The sequence below is a fragment of the Hyperolius riggenbachi genome, chromosome 3 (genome assembly GCF_040937935.1).
Source record: "Hyperolius riggenbachi isolate aHypRig1 chromosome 3, aHypRig1.pri, whole genome shotgun sequence".
In the NCBI taxonomy this organism is placed as follows: domain Eukaryota; kingdom Metazoa; phylum Chordata; class Amphibia; order Anura; family Hyperoliidae; genus Hyperolius; species Hyperolius riggenbachi.
The window spans coordinates 83469490-83493027 of record NC_090648.1 but is presented as its reverse complement, the minus strand read 5'-3'; the positions used below and the strand labels follow the sequence as shown (position 1 = coordinate 83493027).

Sequence of the window (23538 nt, the reverse complement as noted above, 5' to 3'; positions counted from 1 at the left end):
TAAATATCGTTTTATGATACATTTATCGGCAGAACGGTGCGTCATTTTTCTCCCTGCGCCATTTTCAGATGGACCCACAAAATGTGCCCTGATCCTATAGTGGCTAGTACTCTTTGTTGTGGCTGCAAGCAACCTGGTGTGAATACGGTTTACGGCGGGCTGCTTTCTGCACTCCTCTTGCAACCTTCTTCAAGCTTTTAGAACAGCATTGTGAATATCTAGATTTAGAGACAGCAAATTCATGACATTTTAATAGAGATTATCTCTCAAAGAAGTTCTCGCTACAGAAGATGTTCAGTGGAATAGGGCACTTCAACGGGGCCCACTTTCCTTGTGGCCGCAAGGAAAACGTGCTATGCTTATGTCAGCAGCAGGGCCAGTGGCGCAATGGATAACGCGTCTGACTATGGATCAGAAGATTGTAGGTTCGACTCCTACCTGGCTCAGGAAACATGCCGTGATCGTATAGTGGTTAGTACTCTGCGTTGTGGCCGCAGCAACCCCGGTTCGAATCTGGGTCACGGCAGGCTCTTTACTTTCTTCCTCTGCGACTTTTTCTTCAGCTTGCAACCAATCTACTGACTTTCTAAAGCATTCAGGAACCTTAGGCTCTGCTTGCTTCACTTCTTCACTACAACATTTTGCCTTTCGCCGAGAGAAAACTTTCTCTGCTATGGACCTTTGTAGCATCTTCAAACATCTTCACAAATACCATCCTCACATGACATCTTGGCCTCACCAGTTGCCAGTCTCTTGCTAAGCCTAGGTCAACTTTCACCACTTGCCTTTCCCAAGAAACCCGCGCAAGAAAAAGACCTATTACACAGAGCACTTGAGCATCAATTCACCTTGGCGCCCATACTTCTGATGGCTGCTAGCAATGCTTAAAGGACAACTCTGCTTTGACATTGTTCTGCACAGACAACTTTAACAGCAGACCCTGATCAATCATGCAGAGATAATGCTTTCAGGATTTTGTTCCTAGAAGGAGATAGAAGAACTTAGCCCGCCGTGCCCCACTCACAACAGACAGCTGCCCAGACAGAGGACCCTTTCCATACTGCTTGGCTTCACTCCTTGTCTTCACACCCAGCAACTTTCCCATTGGCACTAACTACACTCGGTGCAGCTGCAACAACATCACCTTAAGAAATGTGTGAATAACGCTAGGACTAGCATACAAAATGTGCCCTGATCCTATAGTGGCTAGTACTCTTTGTTGTGGCTGCAAGCAACCTGGTGTGAATACGGTTTACGGCGGGCTGCTTTCTGCACTCCTCTTGCAACCTTCTTCAAGCTTTTAGAACAGCATTGTGAATATCTGGACTCAGAGACAGCAAATTCATGACATTTTAATAGAGATTATCTCTCAAAGAAGTTCTCGCTACAGAAGATGTTCAGTGGAATAGGGCACTTCAACGAGGCCCACTTTCCTTGTGGCCGCAAGGAAAACGTGCTATGCATATGTCAGCAGCAGGGCCAGTGGCGCAATGGATAACGCGTCTGACCATGGATCAGAAGATTGTAGGTTCGACTGCTACCTGGCTCAGGAAACATGCCGTGATCGTATAGTGGTTAGTACTCTGCGTTGTGGCCGCAGCATCCCCGGTTTGAATCTGGGTCACGGTAGGCTCTTTACTTTCTTCCTCTGCGACTTTTTCTTCAGCTTGCAACCAATCTACTGACTTTCTAAAGCATTCAGGAACCTTAGGCTCTGCTTGCTTCACTTCTTCACTACAACATTTTGCCTTTCGCCGAGAGAAAACTTTCTCTGCTATGGACCTTTGTAGCATCTTCAAACATCTTCACAAACACCATCCTCACATGACATCTTGGCCTCACCAGTTGCCAGTCCCTTGCTAAGCCTAGGTCAACTTTCACCACTTGCCTTTCCCAAGAAACCCGCGCAAGAAAAAGACCTATTACACAGAGCACTTGAGCATCAATTCACCTTGGCGCCCATACTTCTGATGGCTGCTAGCAATGCTTAAAGGACAACTCTGCTTTGACATTGTTCTGCACAGACAACTTTAACAGCAGACCCTGATCAATCATGCAGAGGTAATGCTTTCAGGATTTTGTTCCTAGAAGGAGATAGAAGAACTTAGCCCGCCGTGCCCCACTCACAACAGACAGCTGCCCAGACAGAGGACCCTTTCCATACTGCTTGGCTTCACTCCTTGTCTTCACACCCAGCAACTTTCCCATTGGCACTAACTACACTCGGTGCAGCTGCAACAACATCACCTTAAGAAATGTGTGAATAACGCTAGGACTAGCATACAAAATGTGCCCTGATCCTATAGTGGCTAGTACTCTTTGTTGTGGCTGCAAGCAACCTGGTGTGAATACGGTTTACGGCGGGCTGCTTTCTGCACTCCTCTTGCAACCTTCTTCAAGCTTTTAGAACAGCATTGTGAATATCTGGACTCAGAGACAGCAAATTCATGACATTTTAATAGAGATTATCTCTCAAAGAAGTTCTCGCTACAGAAGATGTTCAGTGGAATAGGGCACTTCAACGAGGCCCACTTTCCTTGTGGCCGCAAGGAAAACGTGCTATGCATATGTCAGCAGCAGGGCCAGTGGCGCAATGGATAACGCGTCTGACGACGGATCAGAAGATTGTAGGTTCGACTCCTACCTGGCTCACATGCCGTGATCGTATAGTGGTTAGTACTCTGCGTTGTGGCCGCAGCAACCCCGGTTTGAATCCGGGTCACGGCAGGCTCTTTACTTTCTTCCTCTGTGACTTTTTCTTCAGCTTGCAACCAATCTATTGACTTTCTAAAGCATTCAGGAACCTTAGGCTCTGCTTGCTTCACTTCTTCACTACAACATTTTGCCTTTCGCCGAGAGAAAACTTTCTCTGCTATGGACCTTTGTAGCATCTTCAAACATCTTCACAAATACCATCCTCACATGACATCTTGGCCTCACCAGTTGCCAGTCCCTTGCTAAGCCTAGGTCAACTTTCACCACCTTCCTTTCCCAAGAAACCCGCGCAAGAAAAAGACCTATTACACAGAGCACTTGAGCATCAATTCACCTTGGCGCCCATACTTCTGATGGCTGCTAGCAATGCTTAAAGGACAACTCTGCTTTGACATTGTTCTGCACAGACAACTTTAACAGCAGACCCTGATCAATCATGCAGAGATAATGCTTTCAGGATTTTGTTCCTAGAAGGAGATAGAAGAACTTAGCCCGCCGTGCCCCACTCACAACAGACAGCTGCCCAGACAGAGGACCCTTTCCATACTGCTTGGCTTCACTCCTTGTCTTCACACCCAGCAACTTTCCCATTGGCACTAACTACACTCGGTGCAGCTGCAACAACATCACCTTAAGAAATGTGTGAATAACGCTAGGACTAGCATACAAAATGTCGTGACAATTAAAAATGGCGCATAGCGCCAGGGGAATGAGAAGGGCGCCTCATACACTTACATTATATAACGCTATTTAGCGTTATAAGTGTTAAAAAATGGCGCAGGCAGTGGACCTTACACTTATAACACTAAATAGCGTTATAAGTGTTCACAAATGCAGAGGGAGGAGAGAGGCAGCGGGGGTCGGCTTAGGTCGGGGCTGAGAGAGGCAGCGGGGGTCTGGGCAGAGAGAGGCAGCGGGGGTCTGGGCAGAGAGAGGCAGTGGGGGTCTGGGCAGAGAGAGGCAGCGCGGGTCTGGGCAGAGAGAGGCAGCGAGGGTCGGCTTAGGTCGGGGCAGAGAGAGGCAGCGGGGGTCGGCTTAGGTCGGGGCTGAGAGAGGCAGCGGGGGTCTGGGCAGAGAGAGGCAGCGGGGGTCGGCTTAGGTCGGGGCTGAGAGCGGCAGCGGGGGTCTGGGCTGAGAGAGGCAGCGGGGGTCGGCTTAGGTCGGGGCAGAGAGAGGCAGCGGGACACTGGAGGGCAAAGGCATCAGGGGAGGATGTGTGCAGAGACATACATTACCTTGTCCTGGGCAGCCGATCGCTCCTTCCCTCCGCTCCTGCACTGCTTCCATGTGTTTGCTGTAGTCCTGCAGCCGGCCAATCACCATGCGGAGACTGAAGCTATATGGTGATTGGCCGGCTGCAGGACTACAGCAAACACATGGAAGCAATGCAGGAGCGGAGGGAAGGAGCGATCGGCTGCCCAGGACAAGGTAATGTATGTCTCTGCACACATCCTCCCCTGATGCCTTTGCCCTCCAGTGTCCCGCTGCCTCTCTCTGCCCCGACCTAAGCCGACCCCCGCTGCCTCTCTCAGCCCAGACCCCCGCTGCCTCTCTCTGCCCAGACCCCCGCTGCCTCTCTCTGCCCAGACCCCCGCTGCCTCTCTCTGCCTAGACCCCCGCTGCCTCTCTCTGCCCAGACCCCGCTGCCTCTCTCTGCCCAGACCCCGCTGCCTCTCTCTGCCCCGACCTAAGCTGACCCCCGCTGCCTCTCTCTGCCCAGACCCCGCTGCCTCTCTCTGCCCAGACCCCCGCTGCCTCTCTCTGCCCCGACCTAAGCCGACCCCCGCTGCCTCTCTCTGCCCAGACCCCGCTGCCTCTCTCTGCCCAGACCCCCGCTGCCTCTCTCTGCCCAGACCCCGCTGCCTCTCTCTCTCTCTGCCCTGACCCCCGTTGCCTCTCTCTGCCCCGACCCCCGCTGCCTATACTAGCAGCCCCTGTGTGTTTTTTCATGGCGCACCGCTCTGCAATAAATGTATCATAAAACGCTATTTACCGTTTTAATGTATTTACATTAAAACGGTAAATATCGTTTTATGATACATTTATCGGCAGAATGGTGCGTCATTTTTCTCCCTGCGCCATTTTCAGATGGACCCACAAAATGTGCCCTGATCCTATAGTGGCTAGTACTCTTTGTTGTGGCTGCAAGCAACCTGGTGTGAATACGGTTTACGGCGGGCTGCTTTCTGCACTCCTCCTGCAACCTTCTTCAAGCTTTTAGAACAGCATTGTGAATATCTGGACTCAGAGACAGCAAATTCATGACATTTTAATAGAGATTATCTCTCAAAGAAGTTCTCGCTACAGAAGATGTTCAGTGGAATAGGGCACTTCAACGGGGCCCACTTTCCTTGTGGCCGCAAGGAAAACGTGCTATGCTTATGTCAGCAGCAGGGCCAGTGGCGCAATGGATAACGCGTCTGACTACGGATCAGAAGATTGTAGGTTCGACTCCTACCTGGCTCAGGAAACATGCCGTGATCGTATAGTGGTTAGTACTCTGCGTTGTGGCCGCAGCAACCCCGGTTCGAATCCGGGTCACGGCAGGCTCTTTACTTTCTTCCTCTGCGACTTTTTCTTCAGCTTGCAACCAATCTACTGACTTTCTAAAGCATTCAGGAACCTTAGGCTCTGCTTGCTTCACTTCTTCACTACAACATTTTGCCTTTCGCCGAGAGAAAACTTTCTCTGCTATGGACCTTTGTAGCATCTTCAAACATCTTCACAAATACCATCCTCACATGACATCTTGGCCTCACCAGTTGCCAGTCTCTTGCTAAGCCTAGGTCAACTTTCACCACTTGCCTTTCCCAAGAAACCCGCGCAAGAAAAAGACCTATTACACAGAGCACTTGAGCATCAATTCACCTTGGCGCCCATACTTCTGATGGCTGCTAGCAATGCTTAAAGGACAACTCTGCTTTGACATTGTTCTGCACAGACAACTTTAACAGCAGACCCTGATCAATCATGCAGAGATAATGCTTTCAGGATTTTGTTCCTAGAAGGAGATAGAAGAACTTAGCCCGCCGTGCCCCACTCACAACAGACAGCTGCCCAGACAGAGGACCCTTTCCATACTGCTTGGCTTCACTCCTTGTCTTCACACCCAGCAACTTTCCCATTGGCACTAACTACACTCGGTGCAGCTGCAACAACATCACCTTAAGAAATGTGTGAATAACGCTAGGACTAGCATACAAAATGTGACCTGATCCTATAGTGGCTAGTACTCTTTGTTGTGGCTGCAAGCAACCTGGTGTGAATACGGTTTACGGCGGGCTGCTTTCTGCACTCCTCTTGCAACCTTCTTCAAGCTTTTAGAACAGCATTGTGAATATCTGGACTCAGAGACAGCAAATTCATGACATTTTAATAGAGATTATCTCTCAAAGAAGTTCTCGCTACAGAAGATGTTCAGTGGAATAGGGCACTTCAACGAGGCCCACTTTCCTTGTGGCCGCAAGGAAAACGTGCTATGCATATGTCAGCAGCAGGGCCAGTGGCGCAATGGATAACGCGTCTGACTACGGATCAGAAGATTGTAGGTTCGACTCCTACCTGGCTCAGGAAACATGCCATGATCGTATAGTGCTTAGTACTCTGCGTTGTGGCCGCAGCAACCCTGGTTCGAATCTGGGTCACGGCAGGCTCTTTACTTTCTTCCTCTGCGACTTTTTCTTCAGCTTGCAACCAATCTACTGACTTTTTAAAGCATTCAGGAACCTTAGGCTCTGCTTGCTTCACTTCTTCACTACAACATTTTGCCTTTCGCCGAGAGAAAACTTTCTCTGCTATGGACCTTTGTAGCATCTTCAAACATCTTCACAAACACCATCCTCACATGACATCTTGGCCTCACCAGTTGCCAGTCCCTTGCTAAGCCTAGGTCAACTTTCACCACTTGCCTTTCCCAAGAAACCCGCGCAAGAAAAAGACCTATTACACAGAGCACTTGAGCATCAATTCACCTTGGCGCCCATACTTCTGATGGCTGCTAGCAATGCTTAAAGGACAACTCTGCTTTGACATTGTTCTGCACAGACAACTTTAACAGCAGACCCTGATCAATCATGCAGAGGTAATGCTTTCAGGATTTTGTTCCTAGAAGGAGATAGAAGAACTTAGCCCGCCGTGCCCCACTCACAACAGACAGCTGCCCAGACAGAGGACCCTTTCCATACTGCTTGGCTTCACTCCTTGTCTTCACACCCAGCAACTTTCCCATTGGCACTAACTACACTCGGTGCAGCTGCAACAACATCACCTTAAGAAATGTGTGAATAACGCTAGGACTAGCATACAAAATGTGCCCTGATCCTATAGTGGCTAGTACTCTTTGTTGTGGCTGCAAGCAACCTGGTGTGAATACGGTTTACGGCGGGCTGCTTTCTGCACTCCTCTTGCAACCTTCTTCAAGCTTTTAGAACAGCATTGTGAATATCTGGACTCAGAGACAGCAAATTCATGACATTTTAATAGAGATTATCTCTCAAAGAAGTTCTCGCTACAGAAGATGTTCAGTGGAATAGGGCACTTCAACGAGGCCCACTTTCCTTGTGGCCGCAAGGAAAACGTGCTATGCATCTGTCAGCAGCAGGGCAAGTGGCGCAATGGATAACGCGTCTGACGACGGATCAGAAGATTGTAGGTTCGACTCCTACCTGGCTCAGGAAACATGCCGTGATCGTATAGTGGTTAGTACTCTGCGTTGTGGCCGCAGCAACCCCGGTTTGAATCCGGGTCACGGCAGGCTCTTTACTTTCTTCCTCTGTGACTTTTTCTTCAGCTTGCAACCAATCTACTGACTTTCTAAAGCATTCAGGAACCTTAGGCTCTGCTTGCTTCACTTCTTCACTACAACATTTTGCCTTTCGCCGAGAGAAAACTTTCTCTGCTATGGACCTTTGTAGCATCTTCAAACATCTTCACAAATACCATCCTCACATGACATCTTGGCCTCACCAGTTGCCAGTCCCTTGCTAAGCCTAGGTCAACTTTCACCACCTTCCTTTCCCAAGAAACCCGCGCAAGAAAAAGACCTATTACACAGAGCACTTGAGCATCAATTCACCTTGGCGCCCATACTTCTGATGGCTGCTAGCAATGCTTAAAGGACAACTCTGCTTTGACATTGTTCTGCACAGACAACTTTAACAGCAGACCCTGATCAATCATGCAGAGATAATGCTTTCAGGATTTTGTTCCTAGAAGGAGATAGAAGAACTTAGCCCGCCGTGCCCCACTCACAACAGACAGCTGCCCAGACAGAGGACCCTTTCCATACTGCTTGGCTTCACTCCTTGTCTTCACACCCAGCAACTTTCCCATTGGCACTAACTACACTCGGTGCAGCTGCAACAACATCACTTTAAGAAATGTGTGAATAACGCTAGGACTAGCATACAAAATGTCGTGACAATTAAAAATGGCGCACAGCACCATGGGAATGAGAAGGGCGCCTCAAACACTTACATTATATAACGCTATTTAGCGTTATAAGTGTTAAAAAATGGCGCAGGCGGTGGACCTTACACTTATAACACTAAATAGCGTTATAAGTGTTCACAAATGCAGAGGGAGGAGAGTGGCAGCGGGGGTCGGCTTAGGTCGGGGCTGAGAGAGGCAGCGGGGGTCTGGGCAGAGAGAGGCAGCGGGGGTCTGGGCAGAGAGAGGCAGCGGGGGTCTGGGCAGAGAGAGGCAGCGGGGGTCTGGGCAGAGAGAGGCAGCGAGGGTCGGCTTAGGTCGGGGCAGAGAGAGGCAGCGGGGGTCGGCTTAGGTCGGGGCTGAGAGAGGCAGCGGGGGTCTGGGCAGAGAGAGGCAGCGGGGGTCGGCTTAGGTCGGGGCTGAGAGCGGCAGCGGGGGTCTGGGCTGAGAGAGGCAGCGGGGGTCGGCTTAGGTCGGGGCAGAGAGAGGCAGCGGGACACTGGAGGGCAAAGGCATCAGGGGAGGATGTGTGCAGAGACATACATTACCTTGTCCTGGGCAGCCGATCGCTCCTTCCCTCCGCTCCTGCACTGCTTCCATGTGTTTGCTGTAGTCCTGCAGCCGGCCAATCACCATGCGGAGACTGAAGCTATATGGTGATTGGCCGGCTGCAGGACTACAGCAAACACATGGAAGCAATGCAGGAGCGGAGGGAAGGAGCGATCGGCTGCCCAGGACAAGGTAATGTATGTCTCTGCACACATCCTCCCCTGATGCCTTTGCCCTCCAGTGTCCCGCTGCCTCTCTCTGCCCCGACCTAAGCCGACCCCCGCTGCCTCTCTCAGCCCAGACCCCCGCTGCCTCTCTCTGCCCAGACCCCCGCTGCCTCTCTCTGCCCAGACCCCCGCTGCCTCTCTCTGCCCAGACCCCCGCTGCCTCTCTCTGCCCAGACCCCGCTGCCTCTCTCTGCCCAGACCCCGCTGCCTCTCTCTGCCCCGACCTAAGCTGACCCCCGCTGCCTCTCTCTGCCCAGACCCCGCTGCCTCTCTCTGCCCAGACCCAGGCTGCCTCTCTCTGCCCCGACCTAAGCCGACCCCCGCTGCCTCTCTCTGCCCAGACCCCGCTGCCTCTCTCTGCCCAGACCCCCGCTGCCTCTCTCTGCCCAGACCCCGCTGCCTCTCTCTCTCTCTGCCCTGACCCCCGTTGCCTCTCTCTGCCCCGACCCCCGCTGCCTATACTAGCAGCCCCTGTGTGTTTTTTCATGGCGCACCGCTCTGCAATAAATGTATCATAAAACGCTATTTACCGTTTTAATGTATTTACATTAAAACGGTAAATATCGTTTTATGATACATTTATCGGCAGAACGGTGCGTCATTTTTCTCCCTGCGCCATTTTCAGATGGACCCACAAAATGTGCCCTGATCCTATAGTGGCTAGTACTCTTTGTTGTGGCTGCAAGCAACCTGGTGTGAATACGGTTTATGGCGGGCTGCTTTCTGCACTCCTCTTGCAACCTTCTTCAAGCTTTTAGAACAGCATTGTGAATATCGAGATTTAGAGACAGCAAATTCATGACATTTTAATAGAGATTATCTCTCAAAGAAGTTCTCGCTACAGAAGATGTTCAGTGGAATAGGGCACTTCAACGGGGCCCACTTTCCTTGTGGCCGCAAGGAAAACGTGCTATGCTTATGTCAGCAGCAGGGCCAGTGGCGCAATGGATAACGCGTCTGACTACGGATCAGAAGATTGTAGGTTCGACTCCTACCTGGCTCAGGAAACATGCCGTGATCGTATAGTGGTTAGTACTCTGCGTTGTGGCCGCAGCAACCCCGGTTCGAATCTGGGTCACGGCAGGCTCTTTACTTTCTTCCTCTGCCACTTTTTCTTCAGCTTGCAACCAATCTACTGACTTTCTAAAGCATTCAGGAACCTTAGGCTCTGCTTGCTTCACTTCTTCACTACAACATTTTGCCTTTCGCCGAGAGAAAACTTTCTCTGCTATGGACCTTTGTAGCATCTTCAAACATCTTCACAAATACCATCCTCACATGACATCTTGGCCTCACCAGTTGCCAGTCTCTTGCTAAGCCTAGGTCAACTTTCACCACTTGCCTTTCCCAAGAAACCCGCGCAAGAAAAAGACCTATTACACAGAGCACTTGAGCATCAATTCACCTTGGCGCCCATACTTCTGATGGCTGCTAGCAATGCTTAAAGGACAACTCTGCTTTGACATTGTTCTGCACAGACAACTTTAACAGCAGACCCTGATCAATCATGCAGAGATAATGCTTTCAGGATTTTGTTCCTAGAAGGAGATAGAAGAACTTAGCCCGCCGTGCCCCACTCACAACAGACAGCTGCCCAGACAGAGGACCCTTTCCATACTGCTTGGCTTCACTCCTTGTCTTCACACCCAGCAACTTTCCCATTGGCACTAACTACACTCGGTGCAGCTGCAACAACATCACCTTAAGAAATGTGTGAATAACGCTAGGACTAGCATACAAAATGTGCCCTGATCCTATAGTGGCTAGTACTCTTTGTTGTGGCTGCAAGCAACCTGGTGTGAATACGGTTTACGGCGGGCTGCTTTCTGCACTCCTCTTGCAACCTTCTTCAAGCTTTTAGAACAGCATTGTGAATATCTGGACTCAGAGACAGCAAATTCATGACATTTTAATAGAGATTATCTCTCAAAGAAGTTCTCGCTACAGAAGATGTTCAGTGGAATAGGGCACTTCAACGAGGCCCACTTTCCTTGTGGCCGCAAGGAAAACGTGCTATGCATATGTCAGCAGCAGGGCCAGTGGCGCAATGGATAACGCGTCTGACCACGGATCAGAAGATTGTAGGTTCGACTCCTACCTGGCTCAGGAAACATGCCGTGATCGTATAGTGGTTAGTACTCTGCGTTGTGGCCGCAGCATCCCCGGTTTGAATCCGGGTCACGGCAGGCTCTTTACTTTCTTCCTCTGCAACTTTTTCTTCAGCTTGCAACCAATCTACTGACTTTCTAAAGCATTCAGGAACCTTAGGCTCTGCTTGCTTCACTTCTTCACTACAACATTTTGCCTTTCGCCGAGAGAAAACTTTCTCTGCTATGGACCTTTGTAGCATCTTCAAACATCTTCACAAACACCATCCTCACATGACATCTTGGCCTCACCAGTTGCCAGTCCCTTGCTAAGCCTAGGTCAACTTTCACCACTTGCCTTTCCCAAGAAACCCGCGCAAGAAAAAGACCTATTACACAGAGCACTTGAGCATCAATTCACCTTGGCGCCCATACTTCTGATGGCTGCTAGCAATGCTTAAAGGACAACTCTGCTTTGACATTGTTCTGCACAGACAACTTTAACAGCAGACCCTGATCAATCATGCAGAGGTAATGCTTTCAGGATTTTGTTCCTAGAAGGAGATAGAAGAACTTAGCCCGCCGTGCCCCACTCACAACAGACAGCTGCCCAGACAGAGGACCCTTTCCATACTGCTTGGCTTCACTCCTTGTCTTCACACCCAGCAACTTTCCCATTGGCACTAACTACACTCGGTGCAGCTGCAACAACATCACCTTAAGAAATGTGTGAATAACGCTAGGACTAGCATACAAAATGTGCCCTGATCCTATAGTGGCTAGTACTCTTTGTTGTGGCTGCAAGCAACCTGGTGTGAATACGGTTTACGGCGGGCTGCTTTCTGCACTCCTCTTGCAACCTTCTTCAAGCTTTTAGAACAGCATTGTGAATATCTGGACTCAGAGACAGCAAATTCATGACATTTTAATAGAGATTATCTCTCAAAGAAGTTCTTGCTACAGAAGATGTTCAGTGGAATAGGGCACTTCAACGAGGCCCACTTTCCTTGTGGCCGCAAGGAAAACGTGCTATGCATATGTCAGCAGCAGGGCCAGTGGCGCAATGGATAACGCGTCTGACTACGGATCAGAAGATTGTAGGTTCGACTCCTACCTGGCTCAGGAAACATGCCGTGATCGTATAGTGGTTAGTACTCTGCGTTGTGGCCGCAGCAACCCCGGTTTGAATCCGGGTCACGGCAGGCTCTTTACTTTCTTCCTCTGCGACTTTTTCTTCAGCTTGCAACCAATCTACTGACTTTCTAAAGCATTCAGGAACCTTAGGCTCTGCTTGCTTCACTTCTTCACTACAACATTTTGCCTTTCGCCGAGAGAAAACTTTCTCTGCTATGGACCTTTGTAGCATCTTCAAACATCTTCACAAATACCATCCTCACATGACATCTTGGCCTCACCAGTTGCCAGTCTCTTGCTAAGCCTAGGTCAACTTTCACCACTTGCCTTTCCCAAGAAACCCGCGCAAGAAAAAGACCTATTACACAGAGCACTTGAGCATCAATTCACCTTGGCGCCCATACTTCTGATGGCTGCTAGCAATGCTTAAAGGACAACTCTGCTTTGACATTGTTCTGCACAGACAACTTTAACAGCAGACCCTGATCAATCATGCAGAGATAATGCTTTCAGGATTTTGTTCCTAGAAGGAGATAGAAGAACTTAGCCCGCCGTGCCCCACTCACAACAGACAGCTGCCCAGACAGAGGACCCTTTCCATACTGCTTGGCTTCACTCCTTGTCTTCACACCCAGCAACTTTCCCATTGGCACTAACTACACTCGGTGCAGCTGCAACAACATCACCTTAAGAAATGTGTGAATAACGCTAGGACTAGCATACAAAATGTGCCCTGATCCTATAGTGGCTAGTACTCTTTGTTGTGGCTGCAAGCAACCTGGTGTGAATACGGTTTACGGCGGGCTGCTTTCTGCACTCCTCTTGCAACCTTCTTCAAGCTTTTAGAACAGCATTGTGAATATCTGGGCTCAGCAAATTCATGACATTTTAATAGAGATTATCTCTCAAAGAAGTTCTCGCTACAGAAGATGTTCAGTGGAATAGGGCACTTCAACGAGGCCCACTTTCCTTGTGGCCGCAAGGAAAACGTGCTATGCATATGTCAGCAGCAGGGCCAGTGGCGCAATGGATAATGCGTCTGACTACGGATCAGAAGATTGTAGGTTCGACTCCTACCTGGCTCAGGAAACATGCTGTGATCGTATAGTGGTTAGTACTCTGCGTTGTGGCCGCAGCAACCCCGGTTTGAATCTGGGTCACGGCAGGCTCTTTACTTTCTTCCTCTGCGACTTTTTCTTCAGCTTGCAACCAATCTACTGATTTTCTAAAGCATTCAGGAACCTTAGGCTCTGCTTGCTTCACTTCTTCACTACAACATTTTGCCTTTCGCCGAGAGAAAACCTTCTCTGCTATGGACCTTTGTAGCATCTTCAAACATCTTCACAAATACCATCCTCACATGACATCTTGGCCTCACCAGTTGCCAGTCTCTTGCTAAGCCTAGGTCAACTTTCACCACTTGCCTTTCCCAAGAAACCCGCGCAAGAAAAAGACCTATTACACAGAGCACTTGAGCATCAATTCACCTTGGCGCCCATACTTCTGATGGCTGCTAGCAATGCTTAAAGGACAACTCTGCTTTGACATTGTTCTGCACAGACAACTTTAACAGCAGACCCTGATCAATCATGCAGAGATAATGCTTTCAGGATTTTGTTCCTAGAAGGAGATAGAAGAACTTAGCCCGCCGTGCCCCACTCACAACAGACAGCTGCCCAGACAGAGGACCCTTTCCATACTGCTTGGCTTCACTCCTTGTCTTCACACCCAGCAACTTTCCCATTGGCACTAACTACACTCGGTGCAGCTGCAACAACATCACCTTAAGAAATGTGTGAATAACGCTAGGACTAGCATACAAAATGTGCCCTGATCCTATAGTGGCTAGTACTCTTTGTTGTGGCTGCAAGCAACCTGGTGTGAATACGGTTTACGGCGGGCTGCTTTCTGCACTCCTCTTGCAACCTTCTTCAAGCTTTTAGAACAGCATTGTGAATATCTGGGCTCAGAGACAGCAAATTCATGACATTTTAATAGAGATTATCTCTCAAAGAAGTTCTCGCTACAGAAGATGTTCAGTGGAATAGGGCACTTCAACGAGGCCCACTTTCCTTGTGGCCGCAAGGAAAACGTGCTATGCATATGTCAGCAGCAGGGCCAGTGGCGCAATGGATAATGCGTCTGACTACGGATCAGAAGATTGTAGGTTCGACTCCTACCTGGCTCAGGAAACATGCTGTGATCGTATAGTGGTTAGTACTCTGCGTTGTGGCCGCAGCAACCCCGGTTTGAATCTGGGTCACGGCAGGCTCTTTACTTTCTTCCTCTGCGACTTTTTCTTCAGCTTGCAACCAATCTACTGATTTTCTAAAGCATTCAGGAACCTTAGGCTCTGCTTGCTTCACTTCTTCACTACAACATTTTGCCTTTCGCCGAGAGAAAACCTTCTCTGCTATGGACCTTTGTAGCATCTTCAAACATCTTCACAAATACCATCCTCACATGACATCTTGGCCTCACCAGTTGCCAGTCTCTTGCTAAGCCTAGGTCAACTTTCACCACTTGCCTTTCCCAAGAAACCCGCGCAAGAAAAAGACCTATTACACAGAGCACTTGAGCATCAATTCACCTTGGCGCCAATACTTCTGATGGCTGCTAGCAATGCTTAAAGGACAACTCTGCTTTGACATTGTTCTGCACAGACAACTTTAACAGCAGACCCTGATCAATCATGCAGAGATAATGCTTTCAGGATTTTGTTCCTAGAAGGAGATAGAAGAACTTAGCCCGCCGTGCCCCACTCACAACAGACAGCTGCCCAGACAGAGGACCCTTTCCATACTGCTTGGCTTCACTCCTTGTCTTCACACCCAGCAACTTTCCCATTGGCACTAACTACACTCGGTGCAGCTGCAACAACATCACCTTAAGAAATGTGTGAATAACGCTAGGACTAGCATACAAAATGTGCCCTGATCCTATAGTGGCTAGTACTCTTTGTTGTGGCTGCAAGCAACCTGGTGTGAATACGGTTTACGGCGGGCTGCTTTCTGCACTCCTCTTGCAACCTTCTTCAAGCTTTTAGAACAGCATTGGGAATATCTGGGCTCAGAGACAGCAAATTCATGACATTTTAATAGAGATTATCTCTCAAAGAAGTTCTCGCTACAGAAGATGTTCAGTGGAATAGGGCACTTCAACGAGGCCCACTTTCCTTGTGGCCGCAAGGAAAACGTGCTATGCATATGTCAGCAGCAGGGCCAGTGGCGCAATGGATAACGCGTCTGACTCCGGATCAGAAGATTGTAGGTTCGACGCCTACCTGGCTCAGGAAACATGCTGTGATCGTATAGTGGTTAGTACTCTGCGTTGTGGCCGCAGCAACCCCGGTTCGAATCTGGGTCACGGCAGGCTCTTTACTTTCTTCCTCTGCGACTTTTTCTTCAGCTTGCAACCAATCTACTGACTTTCTAAAGCATTCAGGAACCTTAGGCTCTGCTTGCTTCACTTCTTCACTACAACATTTTGCCTTTCGCCGAGAGAAAACTTTCTCTGCTATGGACCTTTGTAGCATCTTCAAACATCTTCACAAATACCATCCTCACATGACATCTTGGCCTCACCAGTTGCCAGTCTCTTGCTAAGCCTAGGTCAACTTTCACCACTTGCCTTTCCCAAGAAACCCGCGCAAGAAAAAGACCTATTACACAGAGCACTTGAGCATCAATTCACCTTGGCGCCCATACTTCTGATGGCTGCTAGCAATGCTTAAAGGACAACTCTGCTTTGACATTGTTCTGCACAGACAACTTTAACAGCAGACCCTGATCAATCATGCAGAGATAATGCTTTCAGGATTTTGTTCCTAGAAGGAGATAGAAGAACTTAGCCCGCCGTGCCCCACTCACAACAGACAGCTGCCCAGACAGAGGACCCTTTCCATACTGCTTGGCTTCACTCCTTGTCTTCACACCCAGCAACTTTCCCATTGGCACTAACTACACTCGGTGCAGCTGCAACAACATCACCTTAAGAAATGTGTGAATAACGCTAGGACTAGCATACAAAATGTGCCCTGATCCTATAGTGGCTAGTACTCTTTGTTGTGGCTGCAAGCAACCTGGTGTGAATACGGTTTACGGCGGGCTGCTTTCTGCACTCCTCTTGCAACCTTCTTCAAGCTTTTAGAACAGCATTGTGAATATCTGGGCTCAGAGACAGCAAATTCATGACATTTTAATAGAGATTATCTCTCAAAGAAGTTCTCGCTACAGAAGATGTTCAGTGGAATAGGGCACTTCAACGAGGCCCACTTTCCTTGTGGCCGCAAGGAAAACGTGCTATGCATATGTCAGCAGCAGGGCCAGTGGCGCAATGGATAATGCGTCTGACTACGGATCAGAAGATTGTAGGTTCGACTCCTACCTGGCTCAGGAAACATGCTGTGATCGTATAGTGGTTAGTACTCTGCGTTGTGGCCGCAGCAACCCCGGTTTGAATCTGGGTCACGGCAGGCTCTTTACTTTCTTCCTCTGCGACTTTTTCTTCAGCTTGCAACCAATCTACTGATTTTCTAAAGCATTCAGGAACCTTAGGCTCTGCTTGCTTCACTTCTTCACTACAACATTTTGCCTTTCGCCGAGAGAAAACCTTCTCTGCTATGGACCTTTGTAGCATCTTCAAACATCTTCACAAATACCATCCTCACATGACATCTTGGCCTCACCAGTTGCCAGTCTCTTGCTAAGCCTAGGTCAACTTTCACCACTTGCCTTTCCCAAGAAACCCGCGCAAGAAAAAGACCTATTACACAGAGCACTTGAGCATCAATTCACCTTGGCGCCCATACTTCTGATGGCTGCTAGCAATGCTTAAAGGACAACTCTGCTTTGACATTGTTCTGCACAGACAACTTTAACAGCAGACCCTGATCAATCATGCAGAGATAATGCTTTCAGGATTTTGTTCCTAGAAGGAGATAGAAGAACTTAGCCCGCCGTGCCCCACTCACAACAGACAGCTGCCCAGACAGAGGACCCTTTCCATACTGCTTGGCTTCACTCCTTGTCTTCACACCCAGCAACTTTCCCATTGGCACTAACTACACTCGGTGCAGCTGCAACAACATCACCTTAAGAAATGTGTGAATAACGCTAGGACTAGCATACAAAATGTGCCCTGATCCTATAGTGGCTAGTACTCTTTGTTGTGGCTGCAAGCAACCTGGTGTGAATACGGTTTACGGCGGGCTGCTTTCTGCACTCCTCTTGCAACCTTCTTCAAGCTTTTAGAACAGCATTGGGAATATCTGGGCTCAGAGACAGCAAATTCATGACATTTTAATAGAGATTATCTCTCAAAGAAGTTCTCGCTACAGAAGATGTTCAGTGGAATAGGGCACTTCAACGAGGCCCACTTTCCTTGTGGCCGCAAGGAAAACGTGCTATGCATATGTCAGCAGCAGGGCCAGTGGCGCAATGGATAACGCGTCTGACTACGGATCAGAAGATTGTAGGTTCGACGCCTACCTGGCTCAGGAAACATGCTGTGATCGTATAGTGGTTAGTACTCTGCGTTGTGGCCGCAGCAACCCCGGTTCGAATCTGGGTCACGGCAGGCTCTTTACTTTTTTCCTCTGCGACTTTTTCTTCAGCTTGCAACCAATCTACTGACTTTCTAAAGCATTCAGGAACCTTAGGCTCTGCTTGCTTCACTTCTTCACTACAACATTTTGCCTTTCGCCGAGAGAAAACTTTTTCTGCTATGGACCTTTGTAGCATCTTCAAACATCTTCACAAATACCATCCTCACATGACATCTTGGCCTCACCAGTTGCCAGTCTCTTGCTAAGCCTAGGTCAACTTTCACCACTTGCCTTTCCCAAGAAACCCGCGCAAGAAAAAGACCTATTACACAGAGCACTTGAGCATCAATTCACCTTGGCGCCCATACTTCTGATGGCTGCTAGCAATGCTTAAAGGACAACTCTGCTTTGACATTGTTCTGCACAGACAACTTTAACAGCAGACCCTGATCAATCATGCAGAGATAATGCTTTCAGGATTTTGTTCCTAGAAGGAGATAGAAGAACTTAGCCCGCCGTGCCCCACTCACAACAGACAGCTGCCCAGACAGAGGACCCTTTCCATACTGCTTGGCTTCACTCCTTGTCTTCACACCCAGCAACTTTCCCATTGGCACTAACTACACTCGGTGCAGCTGCAACAACATCACCTTAAGAAATGTGTGAATAACGCTAGGACTAGCATACAAAATGTGCCCTGATCCTATAGTGGCTAGTACTCTTTGTTGTGGCTGCAAGCAACCTGGTGTGAATACGGTTTACGGCGGGCTGCTTTCTGCACTCCTCTTGCAACCTTCTTCAAGCTTTTAGAACAGCATTGTGAATATCTGGGCTCAGAGACAGCAAATTCATGACATTTTAATAGAGATTATCTCTCAAAGAAGTTCTCGCTACAGAAGATGTTCAGTGGAATAGGGCACTTCAACGAGGCCCACTTTCCTTGTGGCCGCAAGGAAAACGTGCTATGCATACGTCAGCAGCAGGGCCAGTGGCGCAATGGATAATGCGTCTGACTACGGATCAGAAGATTGTAGGTTCGACTCCTACCTGGCTCAGGAAACATGCTGTGATCGTATAGTGGTTAGTACTCTGCGTTGTGGCCGCAGCAACCCCGGTTTGAATCTGGGTCACGGCAGGCTCTTTACTTTCTTCCTCTGCGACTTTTTCTTCAGCTTGCAACCAATCTACTGATTTTCTAAAGCATTCAGGAACCTTAGGCTCTGCTTGCTTCACTTCTTCACTACAACATTTTGCCTTTCGCCGAGAGAAAACCTTCTCTGCTATGGACCTTTGTAGCATCTTCAAACATCTTCACAAATACTATCCTCACATGACATCTTGGCCTCACCAGTTGCCAGTCTCTTGCTAAGCCTAGGTCAACTTTCACCACTTGCCTTTCCCAAGAAACCCGCGCAAGAAAAAGACCTATTACACAGAGCACTTGAGCATCAATTCACCTTGGCGCCCATACTTCTGATGGCTGCTAGCAATGCTTAAAGGACAACTCTGCTTTGGCATGGTTCTGCACAGACAACTTTAACAGCAGACCCTGATCAATCATGCAGAGATAATGCTTTCAGGATTTTGTTCCTAGAAGGAGATAGAAGAACTTAGCCCGCCGTGCCCCACTCACAACAGACAGCTGCCCAGACAGAGGACCCTTTCCATACTGCTTGGCTTCACTCCTTGTCTTCACACCCAGCAACTTTCCCATTGGCACTAACTACACTCGGTGCAGCTGCAACAACATCACCTTAAGAAATGTGTGAATAACGCTAGGACTAGCATACAAAATGTGCCCTGATCCTATAGTGGCTAGTACTCTTTGTTGTGGCTGCAAGCAACCTGGTGTGAATACGGTTTACGGCGGGCTGCTTTCTGCACTCCTCTTGCAACCTTCTTCAAGCTTTTAGAACAGCATTGGGAATATCTGGGCTCAGAGACAGCAAATTCATGACATTTTAATAGAGATTATCTCTCAAAGAAGTTCTCGCTACAGAAGATGTTCAGTGGAATAGGGCACTTCAACGAGGCCCACTTTCCTTGTGGCCGCAAGGAAAACGTGCTATGCATATGTCAGCAGCAGGGCCAGTGGCGCAATGGATAACGCGTCTGACTACGGATCAGAAGATTGTAGGTTCGACGCCTACCTGGCTCAGGAAACATGCTGTGATCGTATAGTGGTTAGTACTCTGCGTTGTGGCCGCAGCAACCCCGGTTCGAATCTGGGTCACGGCAGGCTCTTTACTTTTTTCCTCTGCGACTTTTTCTTCAGCTTGCAACCAATCTACTGACTTTCTAAAGCATTCAGGAACCTTAGGCTCTGCTTGCTTCACTTCTTCACTACAACATTTTGCCTTTCGCCGAGAGAAAACTTTTTCTGCTATGGACCTTTGTAGCATCTTCAAACATCTTCACAAATACCATCCTCACATGACATCTTGGCCTCACCAGTTGCCAGTCTCTTGCTAAGCCTAGGTCAACTTTCACCACTTGCCTTTCCCAAGAAACCCGCGCAAGAAAAAGACCTATTACACAGAGCACTTGAGCATCAATTCACCTTGGCGCCCATACTTCTGATGGCTGCTAGCAATGCTTAAAGGACAACTCTGCTTTGACATTGTTCTGCACAGACAACTTTAACAGCAGACCCTGATCAATCATGCAGAGATAATGCTTTCAGGATTTTGTTCCTAGAAGGAGATAGAAGAACTTAGCCCGCCGTGCCCCACTCACAACAGACAGCTGCCCAGACAGAGGACCCTTTCCATACTGCTTGGCTTCACTCCTTGTCTTCACACCCAGCAACTTTCCCATTGGCACTAACTACACTCGGTGCAGCTGCAACAACATCACCTTAAGAAATGTGTGAATAACGCTAGGACTAGCATACAAAATGTGCCCTGATCCTATAGTGGCTAGTACTCTTTGTTGTGGCTGCAAGCAACCTGGTGTGAATACGGTTTACGGCGGGCTGCTTTCTGCACTCCTCTTGCAACCTTCTTCAAGCTTTTAGAACAGCATTGTGAATATCTGGACTCAGAGACAGCAAATTCATGACATTTTAATAGAGATTATCTCTCAAAGAAGTTCTCGCTACAGAAGATGTTCAGTGGAATAGGGCACTTCAACGGGGCCCACTTTCCTTGTGGCCGCAAGGAAAACGTGCTATGCTTATGTCAGCAGCAGGGCCAGTGGCGCAATGGATAAAGCGTCTGACTACGGATCAGAAGATTGTAGGTTCGACTCCTACCTGGCTCAGGAAACATGCCGTGATCGTATAGTGGTTAGTACTCTGCGTTGTGGCCGCAGCAACCCCGGTTCGAATCCAGGTCACGGCAGGCTCTTTACTTTCTTCCTCTGCGACTTTTTCTTCAGCTTGCAACCAATCTACTGACTTTCTAAAGCATTCAGGAACCTTAGGCTCTGCTTGCTTCACTTCTTCACTACAACATTTTGCCTTTCGCCGAGAGAAAACTTTCTCTGCTATGGACCTTTGTAGCATCTTCAAACATCTTCACAAATACCATCCTCACATGACATCTTGGCCTCACCAGTTGCCAGTCTCTTGCTAAGCCTAGGTCAACTTTCACCACTTGCCTTTCCCAAGAAACCCGCGCAAGAAAAAGACCTATTACACAGAGCACTTGAGCATCAATTCACCTTGGCGCCCATACTTCTGATGGCTGCTAGCAATGCTTAAAGGACAACTCTGCTTTGACATTGTTCTGCACAGACAACTTTAACAGCAGACCCTGATCAATCATGCAGAGATAATGCTTTCAGGATTTTGTTCCTAGAAGGAGATAGAAGAACTTAGCCCGCCGTGCCCCACTCACAACAGACAGCTGCCCAGACAGAGGACCCTTTCCATACTGCTTGGCTTCATTCCTTGTCTTCACACCCAGCAACTTTCCCATTGGCACTAACTACACTCGGTGCAGCTGCAACAACATCACCTTAAGAAATGTGTGAATAACGCTAGGACTAGCATACAAAATGTGCCCTGATCCTATAGTGGCTAGTACTCTTTGTTGTGGCTGCAAGCAACCTGGTGTGAATACGGTTTACGGCGGGCTGCTTTCTGCACTCCTCTTGCAACCTTCTTCAAGCTTTTAGAACAGCATTGTGAATATCTGGGCTCAGAGACAGCAAATTCATGACATTTTAATAGAGATTATCTCTCAAAGAAGTTCTCGCTACAGAAGATGTTCAGTGGAATAGGGCACTTCAACGAGGCCCACTTTCCTTGTGGCCGCAAGGAAAACGTGCTATGCATATGTCAGCAGCAGGGCCAGTGGCGCAATGGATAATGCGTCTGACTACGGATCAGAAGATTGTAGGTTCGACTCCTACCTGGCTCAGGAAACATGCTGTGATCGTATAGTGGTTAGTACTCTGCGTTGTGGCCGCAGCAACCCCGGTTTGAATCTGGGTCACGGCAGGCTCTTTACTTTCTTCCTCTGCGACTTTTTCTTCAGCTTGCAACCAATCTACTGATTTTCTAAAGCATTCAGGAACCTTAGGCTCTGCTTGCTTCACTTCTTCACTACAACATTTTGCCTTTCGCCGAGAGAAAACCTTCTCTGCTATGGACCTTTGTAGCATCTTCAAACATCTTCACAAATACCATCCTCACATGACATCTTGGCCTCACCAGTTGCCAGTCTCTTGCTAAGCCTAGGTCAACTTTCACCACTTGCCTTTCCCAAGAAACCCGCGCAAGAAAAAGACCTATTACACAGAGCACTTGAGCATCAATTCACCTTGGCGCCCATACTTCTGATGGCTGCTAGCAATGCTTAAAGGACAACTCTGCTTTGACATTGTTCTGCACAGACAACTTTAACAGCAGACCCTGATCAATCATGCAGAGATAATGCTTTCAGGATTTTGTTCCTAGAAGGAGATAGAAGAACTTAGCCCGCCGTGCCCCACTCACAACAGACAGCTGCCCAGACAGAGGACCCTTTCCATACTGCTTGGCTTCACTCCTTGTCTTCACACCCAGCAACTTTCCCATTGGCACTAACTACACTCGGTGCAGCTGCAACAACATCACCTTAAGAAATGTGTGAATAACGCTAGGACTAGCATACAAAATGTGCCCTGATCCTATAGTGGCTAGTACTCTTTGTTGTGGCTGCAAGCAACCTGGTGTGAATACGGTTTACGGCGGGCTGCTTTCTGCACTCCTCTTGCAACCTTCTTCAAGCTTTTAGAACAGCATTGGGAATATCTGGGCTCAGAGACAGCAAATTCATGACATTTTAATAGAGATTATCTCTCAAAGAAGTTCTCGCTACAGAAGATGTTCAGTGGAATAGGGCACTTCAACGAGGCCCACTTTCCTTGTGGCCGCAAGGAAAACGTGCTATGCATATGTCAGCAGCAGGGCCAGTGGCGCAATGGATAACGCGTCTGACTACGGATCAGAAGATTGTAGGTTCGACGCCTACCTGGCTCTGGAAACATGCTGTGATCGTATAGTGGTTAGTACTCTGCGTTGTGGCCGCAGCAACCCCGGTTCGAATCTGGGTCACGGCAGGCTCTTTACTTTTTTCCTCTGCGACTTTTTCTTCAGCTTGCAACCAATCTACTGACTTTCTAAAGCATTCAGGAACCTTAGGCTCTGCTTGCTTCACTTCTTCACTACAACATTTTGCCTTTCGCCGAGAGAAAACTTTTTCTGCTATGGACCTTTGTAGCATCTTCAAACATCTTCACAAATACCATCCTCACATGACATCTTGGCCTCACCAGTTGCCAGTCTCTTGCTAAGCCTAGGTCAACTTTCACCACTTGCCTTTCCCAAGAAACCCGCGCAAGAAAAAGACCTATTACACAGAGCACT

At 48.6% G+C, this 23538-nt stretch overlaps 22 non-coding genes across 22 annotated transcripts; all 22 read left to right on the top strand.

Annotated features, from left to right (window-relative positions):
• Positions 1-373: 373 nt before the first annotated feature.
• On the top strand, positions 374-446 carry TRNAH-AUG (transfer RNA histidin (anticodon AUG)). The gene has a single exon. It is a non-coding gene; the product is annotated as a tRNA-His (tRNA).
• A 2133-nt stretch (positions 447-2579) lies between these two features.
• On the top strand, positions 2580-2652 carry TRNAR-ACG (transfer RNA arginine (anticodon ACG)). The gene has a single exon. It is a non-coding gene; the product is annotated as a tRNA-Arg (tRNA).
• A 3-nt stretch (positions 2653-2655) lies between these two features.
• Positions 2656-2727, top strand: TRNAH-GUG (transfer RNA histidin (anticodon GUG)). Its single transcript has one exon. It is a non-coding gene; the product is annotated as a tRNA-His (tRNA).
• Positions 2728-5108: 2381 nt separating this feature from the next.
• On the top strand, positions 5109-5181 carry TRNAR-ACG (transfer RNA arginine (anticodon ACG)). Its single transcript has one exon. It is a non-coding gene; the product is annotated as a tRNA-Arg (tRNA).
• An 8-nt stretch (positions 5182-5189) lies between these two features.
• Positions 5190-5261, top strand: TRNAH-GUG (transfer RNA histidin (anticodon GUG)). Its single transcript has one exon. It is a non-coding gene; the product is annotated as a tRNA-His (tRNA).
• A 950-nt stretch (positions 5262-6211) lies between these two features.
• Positions 6212-6284, top strand: TRNAR-ACG (transfer RNA arginine (anticodon ACG)). Its single transcript has one exon. It is a non-coding gene; the product is annotated as a tRNA-Arg (tRNA).
• A 1111-nt stretch (positions 6285-7395) lies between these two features.
• TRNAH-GUG (transfer RNA histidin (anticodon GUG)) lies at positions 7396-7467 on the top strand. The gene has a single exon. It is a non-coding gene; the product is annotated as a tRNA-His (tRNA).
• A 2381-nt stretch (positions 7468-9848) lies between these two features.
• Positions 9849-9921, top strand: TRNAR-ACG (transfer RNA arginine (anticodon ACG)). The gene has a single exon. It is a non-coding gene; the product is annotated as a tRNA-Arg (tRNA).
• Positions 9922-10951: 1030 nt separating this feature from the next.
• On the top strand, positions 10952-11024 carry TRNAR-ACG (transfer RNA arginine (anticodon ACG)). The gene has a single exon. It is a non-coding gene; the product is annotated as a tRNA-Arg (tRNA).
• Positions 11025-11032: 8 nt separating this feature from the next.
• On the top strand, positions 11033-11104 carry TRNAH-GUG (transfer RNA histidin (anticodon GUG)). Its single transcript has one exon. It is a non-coding gene; the product is annotated as a tRNA-His (tRNA).
• Positions 11105-12054: 950 nt separating this feature from the next.
• TRNAR-ACG (transfer RNA arginine (anticodon ACG)) lies at positions 12055-12127 on the top strand. Its single transcript has one exon. It is a non-coding gene; the product is annotated as a tRNA-Arg (tRNA).
• An 8-nt stretch (positions 12128-12135) lies between these two features.
• TRNAH-GUG (transfer RNA histidin (anticodon GUG)) lies at positions 12136-12207 on the top strand. Its single transcript has one exon. It is a non-coding gene; the product is annotated as a tRNA-His (tRNA).
• Positions 12208-13151: 944 nt separating this feature from the next.
• TRNAR-ACG (transfer RNA arginine (anticodon ACG)) lies at positions 13152-13224 on the top strand. The gene has a single exon. It is a non-coding gene; the product is annotated as a tRNA-Arg (tRNA).
• A 1030-nt stretch (positions 13225-14254) lies between these two features.
• Positions 14255-14327, top strand: TRNAR-ACG (transfer RNA arginine (anticodon ACG)). The gene has a single exon. It is a non-coding gene; the product is annotated as a tRNA-Arg (tRNA).
• Positions 14328-15357: 1030 nt separating this feature from the next.
• On the top strand, positions 15358-15430 carry TRNAR-CCG (transfer RNA arginine (anticodon CCG)). Its single transcript has one exon. It is a non-coding gene; the product is annotated as a tRNA-Arg (tRNA).
• Positions 15431-16460: 1030 nt separating this feature from the next.
• On the top strand, positions 16461-16533 carry TRNAR-ACG (transfer RNA arginine (anticodon ACG)). The gene has a single exon. It is a non-coding gene; the product is annotated as a tRNA-Arg (tRNA).
• Positions 16534-17563: 1030 nt separating this feature from the next.
• Positions 17564-17636, top strand: TRNAR-ACG (transfer RNA arginine (anticodon ACG)). The gene has a single exon. It is a non-coding gene; the product is annotated as a tRNA-Arg (tRNA).
• A 1030-nt stretch (positions 17637-18666) lies between these two features.
• Positions 18667-18739, top strand: TRNAR-ACG (transfer RNA arginine (anticodon ACG)). Its single transcript has one exon. It is a non-coding gene; the product is annotated as a tRNA-Arg (tRNA).
• Positions 18740-19769: 1030 nt separating this feature from the next.
• On the top strand, positions 19770-19842 carry TRNAR-ACG (transfer RNA arginine (anticodon ACG)). The gene has a single exon. It is a non-coding gene; the product is annotated as a tRNA-Arg (tRNA).
• Positions 19843-20872: 1030 nt separating this feature from the next.
• Positions 20873-20945, top strand: TRNAR-ACG (transfer RNA arginine (anticodon ACG)). The gene has a single exon. It is a non-coding gene; the product is annotated as a tRNA-Arg (tRNA).
• A 1030-nt stretch (positions 20946-21975) lies between these two features.
• On the top strand, positions 21976-22048 carry TRNAR-ACG (transfer RNA arginine (anticodon ACG)). Its single transcript has one exon. It is a non-coding gene; the product is annotated as a tRNA-Arg (tRNA).
• Positions 22049-23078: 1030 nt separating this feature from the next.
• Positions 23079-23151, top strand: TRNAR-ACG (transfer RNA arginine (anticodon ACG)). The gene has a single exon. It is a non-coding gene; the product is annotated as a tRNA-Arg (tRNA).
• Positions 23152-23538: the final 387 nt, after the last annotated feature.